Here is a 6,942-nt window from a genome sequence, read left to right as displayed (position 1 = left end):
TTTGATTTTGGGGGAAAACGATGAAAAAGGAATTTTTATTTTGGGGGAAAAGCAATGAAAAAGGAGTTTTGATTTGGGGTGAAAAACGATGAAGGGTAAAACTGTAAAAGGGGTTTTGGGATTGATGAGGATAAAAATGGAAATAAAATTAGATTAAGGGTAATTTGGGGTTTTAGAAAAATTGGAGATGCCACGTCATCACTTAATGGCGCTTTTTAACAGTTAGGGTACGTTTGATATAATCTTTAAAAAATAGGGGACGGCATTATCATTTTTCAAAACTTGGGTTTTGGATTGATATTAACGATACTTAGAGGGGCTAGGGCCCACTAGAACGATGGGGAGAAGAGTAAAAAGGTAATTTATGACTCTTGCCCTGTTGACAGGCATTACAAACATTAAAACCCTACTGAGAATTTAATGGTAAATTAAAGCTACTGGTAAGCTGACAAACAGTACGGAGGGCTGCATGCCCTAGCCTGTTGTGCCATTGATGAAGAGATGTGCGTTCACCAACTAGAGCATGTGGAGCAGATCCATTGACCAATGGAGCACCGTTATTCATAGCTAGCTGGTAGAGCCCATCTTTACTGATTCCCTGGAGAAGACATCTCCCCGTGCAGCAATCCTTAACATAGAAACGATCAGGATGAAATTCAAACATGACATTATTATATTTTGTGAATTGAGATACAGACAATAGATTTTGAGTAATTGAAGGCACATGTAGAATATTTGGAAGAATTAAGTTCTTAGCAGAAGATCAAATATGAGAGGACCCAGTGTGTAGAATTTTCAAACCTGAACTGTTGCCTACTTGGACCTGATCCTGTCCAGTATAATCAGTGGATATAGCCAAGTTATCCATATCAGCAGTGATGTGATTCGTTGCTCCAGAATCAGGAAACCAGACATTATTGTTGGTTGGTGCAGTACGATTATAATCAACCAAATTTGCAGCAGGTGGTACATTGTCTTGAGGCTGTTGGAACGCATGATTGAAGAGATTGCGACAATCAAGGGCCTTGTGACCAACCCTGTTACAGATTTGACATACATTCGGAGCAGGGTTATGAGGGTGAGGAGCCTGTTGATTCATACCTTGATTAGGGTAACGCTGGTAGCCGGTCCGATTAGTGCCACGACCATTGCGTGACCCACCATTGCCACGATTGGATCGTCCACCATGAGTGTCAGTATGGGTGGTGACAGTATTGGCTGTGACATTCATATCAGCTAAGGGTTGCTCATCGAGCATCCAGATCTCTTGCGTGAGGACCATGCAGACCAGTGTAGGATAGAGGCTCTCGACGTGTAGTAATCGAGGTAACGAATGCCGAATATTCAGATCCTAGGCCACCGAGTATATAGAGGCAGGGATCTTCATCGGTTACAGGTTTCCCTACGGCAGCAAGGAGATCAGTGATGGTTTTGATCCGTAGGAAATACTCTTGAATGGTGGATGAACCTCGCTTGGTGTTTTGAAGGTGAAACCGAAGTTACAGCACACATGCACTAGAAATGTTGTTGTAGGACCACTCGAGAGTATGCCAAACCTCATGAGAGGTACTGCATCCAACGATCTGGGCATGGACTGGTTCTGTTAAGGAGGAAATCAACCAGCTCATGAGGAGTTGGTCTTGGCACTGCCATGATTGGTAGGCAGGATTGATCGTGGGAGGATCTGTTGGAGATGCATCAGCCGCTGGTGTGAGATATTCAGGAGGACATGGCGTAGTACCTGTAACCATACCATAGAGATCATATCCACGGAGGAGGGGAATGAACTGAGAGTGCCACAGTAGGGAGTTGGAGTCACTCAGTTTAATAGCAATAGCATGGCTGAGAGATGGAAACAGAGGTAGAGAGGAGGATCCTATTCCAAGGCTGGGTAGGTTACTTGTGGATCCTAAGGAGCCCTGGTCGGATGATACCATGTTGAAGTTAAGAGAGGAGGATAGAAGATAAGGAAGAAGAAGATGACACAAGGGTTTTAACGTGGTTCGGTTTATCAAAACCTACGTCCACACAACTGATTTGTTTTCGCTGCTTTAACTCTTTACTAACCCTCTCATTATATAGATGTAGAGGATTAGTAGTTTTGGATCTACAAAGATAAGTACAAGGTGTTAGTGTTGATCTAGAACACTTCTCAGTATGATCCTTGAGCCTTGGAGAGTTAGACGATGACTCAAACACTATTGTAGATTGAAGTGTTGAGTTGGAGATAAGATCCGAAGTATCCTTGGTAGTGCTTGATCTATTATCACACATAACGACATAATTGGACTCTGATATCTTAGCTGTTGGAGATAAGGATGAATCGGATGGATTCTTATCGTTTATAGATCTTAAAAGAATAACATCCCAAATCTTCTCAATAGAATGCGAAGAGGAGGCCCATCTTCTTTTGTTTTTTTTTTTCACCTGATATGATGAATCACTGCATTAAATGCCAACTTACCCAAAATGTCACAAGATAATTTGTCATTGAAGGTTCATGATCCACCTCCATTCTCTGTCAAAAGAAATTATATCTAAGAACTCTTTTCTAGACAGAAGAGGATAAAGGGCAAGAAAAGAAAATGATCAACACTTTCCATAGAATTCCAACAAAGGCAACAATTTGGGATAGATAGGTTTCTCTGAAGAAGAAAATACTGGGTGGAAAGGGAAATGGTCATAGCTCTCCAAACAGTGAAACTATGCCTTGGGATAGATGGGCTGAACCAGACCATTCTACACCAAGGAACTCTACGAGCTCTAGCTTTTACCATATTCCAAGCAGATGCATAAGAGAATTTTTTTTTTTTTGAAGAATTTGTAACCCATTGAATCAAATCCCCACTACCTCAAGGGCTCAAACGAATGCTAGCTAGAAAGCTTGCTCCAAACCTCAATTAGGGTTGCGGAATTTCTAGTGCGAGATAGCCATTACCATCATAAAGAATAGAAGAGACATTTGCAAGCCTATCTAAACCAGCATCATACCTAATTCTATCACCAAATTTTGAAATCAGAACACCCTATCAGGATGCCAGTTATTAAGTCAAAGAAAAGTATTTGAACCATCATCAATAGAAGTCTGAATAGAATCAGAAACAAAATGTCTATATTTAAGAATTTTTCTCCAGGCCCAAGAAGCATCAGAAGGGCACGAGATAGTCCATATAAAATCAAATTTGAGATACATACAGTACACCCAATTTACTTAAATGCTTTTTTTCTTAAATGAAATATTCCAAATGATAATGTCAACAATATTGGAATATTTAACTCTACAAAGACCTAAACCCCATCATTTTTCTACAGACAAACCTTAACCTAACTAAAAGGATTCAGGAAAGTGGGACTATCATGGCCTTTTCAAAGGAAAGAGAACATAAGAGATTCAATTTTTGAAGAAATAGAAGATGGGTGACCAAAAACCCCAAACTAGTAAGCGGTTGTAAACAATTCCATGATACAATTAGTCACTTTTATGATATAATCACGAATTCTGCTCACACGATCATAATAAGTGGATGTAAACAGCTCCATGTTAGTGCCCTTCTATCATGAATGGTGAATTTCTTACTTACAACTGCAAGTAATTCTTTAACATTCTTAGTCGAAGTGATACTTTTCTTGATGATCTTACTCATTGTGTTTTTCATATATGAGCATTAGATATAACCGATTTGACTCCTCCCACTTTGATAAAGAGTCTTAGCTTTAACAATGCTATCAACCAATGGCTTGGGAGGCTCATCAACTCTAAGAGCAAAATTTGTTCTAAAAAACTAACCAGAGATACATTAAAGAATTCGCTCCATTCCTCAAAATTGAAAACATTCTTGATTATATATGGCAGACATCTGGGAAGACAAAGTTGACAAACATAATCACAAGTAATTTCTCTTATGTTACAAGGGAGCAAAATAGCTTTGCTAGCTCCCGGGCAAGGAGGGCACTTTCAATAATGTGTACGACAATTTGACCTAATTCCGATCCATAGATTGTGGAGTTTGTTTCTTCTTCACTCATATATTTTTTGGTAAATATCAGCAACGAATATAATAGAAAGTAAATGAGAAAGTTACATCAAGAGGGAGTGAAAAGATAGCATACAAAAGCCGTGTCTGGCCCTTCACATCCCACTTTAGCAGACAAAGTAAAAACCGGAAACACCTTCCTTTCCAAAAACTGGCTAGAATCTGTAATAGGGCCGGCCCAAAGCTTCCCATTCGATTGCCTGAGCAATGAAAGAAGGGGCAGTGATCCAGAAGAAGGACTCTTGTAGCATTGCTGCTTTTTTGGCAAGTGCATCTGCTGCAGTATTTACCTCGTGGAAACAGTGAGTGATGCGCCATTGAATGGAGCCAAGAAAGTTGGATACTGTCCACCACAGCTGCAGGAAGTACCATGGGTACGTGTTTGAGAGAATTGTAGAGACCACTGATGTAGAATCACATTCCACCCACAATCTACTGATTTGTAGCTTCTTAGCTTCTTTGATTCCTTCAAAGAAGGCTGCCAGTTCAGCTTTAAAATTTGTTCCCACTCCTTGGAAGGTGGCAAAGCACCTGATTGGGGAACTCATGTGATTTCTGAATATCCCTCCTGCTCCTAAGGACCCCGGATTTCCCAGAGATGAGCCATCAATGTCTAGTTTTGTCCAGCCTAGGGGTGGTTGACGCCATTTCACTTCTGAAACAGAATTTGCCGGATCTAGCAATTGCCACTTGGAACTTTTTGGCCATGACCAGATCATCAACCGATTTCACCCGAACACCACCAATTTGTGAACTATCAGAGACCTCTCTCAGGCAGTGTTTCTTCTCCACTCATATATAGTATATACTACACGTTGATTAAATAAAATTGCTATTTTTTCAAAGGGCTGATGTTCTTTGTGCCGCAGCGTAGCCTATGCCCAGACACATGAACCTGCCATTCAGGGGGTAGGGTGGTCATTCACCCACCCCCTTGTGTCTGGGCACAGCCTGGCCCCCTTCATAGAGAACAATTGGCCTTTTTCTTAAAAAAACAAAATGGGGACGGAGAGGACCCTAATACATGAGATGCAGAATGCAGAATGCAGTATGGAGGGGATCCTGACTGTCCCCATCACTCACTCAGACTCTCAGAGGGTACCAATAAATGAAGGGTTGAACCGTTGAATGCAAGTAACATCTTTTCTTTATTAGCGTTTATTTCCCATGTTCTGAAAATGTGAAGGATAAGAGAGGGAGAGAGGGAGAGAGGGAGAGAGGGAGAGAGTCATTTACTGAAAACGCGTTCGATCGGGTGTCCCACTTTTATCATTGTTGCATCTTTATCAGCTCTCTCTTTCATCCTGTTAAAGTAGAAAGCTTTATGTCTTGCTTCTTCTTTACTCTCATGAATCTACAAACAAATTGAAAAAACAAAAAAGGGGTACATGCAATCGTTGAATAGAAATGAGAGATTGTGTAATGTATACGATCATGTATGCCTATTCAACGGTTGAAAGTATAATCGTATACCATATACGGCCGCATAAGTATAAAATCTTTTGCGAATAAAAACTCTTAACAGACCCTTATCGATCATGTAATCCTCAGTCTTGATGAGCTTATCACGTTTTTATAATAAAACTCTTTTTATCCAAAAAAAAAAAACATAAAAAAAAAAACCCTTGCCGATTTATAACTAGTGAATATATATGAACCTGGTGAGTAGTGACGGAACCCGTATCATCTCTCCATCTCTCTCGGACAAGAGTCTTTTGTTGTGTGGGTGGCACTTGTGCATGTGCCTCACCCTTTCAGTGTATCATTGGAGATCGAACGCAAGCTGTTGTGGTTATTAACGCCCATGAACGCTCGCTCTCACATAAACAACGGCAATCTGATCATCAGCATCTACTCCATCAAGTACAGTTCCTCCTTTTGATTATTAATAATAATAATAATAATAATAATATAGAGTTGATCCCTCCAAGTCAGTTAGCTCATCCTCCGCAGTCGTCGGTGTCGCACTGTGACTGTGCTATTAGGGGCTGTTAACAAAATGGAAGCTTTTTGGGACAAGTTTCATTCACTATATCGATCATATACATACTTTGGTAATTACGTACGTCCGTCCGTCCGTCATCAACTGTGTTATAAGGGGGAAATGAATTTTGTCTTTTAGGAAGAGGGAGGGGCGATAAAGAGGGACAAGGGTAGTTGGTTCCCAGTCATCGTCGTCCTACCCAGTTCTGGGCTTTATAAATGCGATTGGCCCCATCCATGCATGCATCCATATAATTATGACTTCTTCTCTCCAATTCACCTAATCACGTGCCTTCCCCCAACTCATCTCTATTATTTCATGCGACTTCCAACAACTATTGAAGGGGGAGGGTTCCCTGCAACGCCAGTGTACAACAGTTTCATACCTTGTAAGAGAGAGGTATTATGAGAAGAATACATTAAAAATAAAGGCAGGGTAGGGTATCTAAGACTTTTTATAGAGATAGTGCTACAATAATCTGAGTCTTAATAAAGGTACCCTAATGCAATTTCATAATTAAAACTGCCGTTGTGCAAATATTTTATCTAATATTGTAATATTGAGAGGTGCCCAAGCTCCTCCAAATCACCCAAAAAAAATCAAAAGAATGATGGTCAGATCAGGTGCTATTTTTTGGGTTGATGGTAATATGGCTATGGAATTGAGGGAGGGGGGGGGGGGGGGTTGAGTTATGGACCTTATGGTTGTACAAATTAAAATAAAATAAAAAATTTTATTAAAAAGAAGATTTAAGTTTATCCCAATGCCGGCCTAAAATCCAAACCGCACGTCCTCCACACTTGTATTAGTGATGTAGCAACCCTGTAAGAAAATGTCATAAATATCCCCCATATTTCATGCATAGGTTTTTTTGTACGAATACCCTATCCCGCTTGTGGACACTCCAAACTGTACATGGGCGTT

This window comes from Telopea speciosissima, chromosome 7 (assembly GCF_018873765.1).
Source record: "Telopea speciosissima isolate NSW1024214 ecotype Mountain lineage chromosome 7, Tspe_v1, whole genome shotgun sequence".
NCBI lineage: Eukaryota > Viridiplantae > Streptophyta > Magnoliopsida > Proteales > Proteaceae > Telopea > Telopea speciosissima.
Note: the sequence above shows the minus strand (reverse complement) of the source record.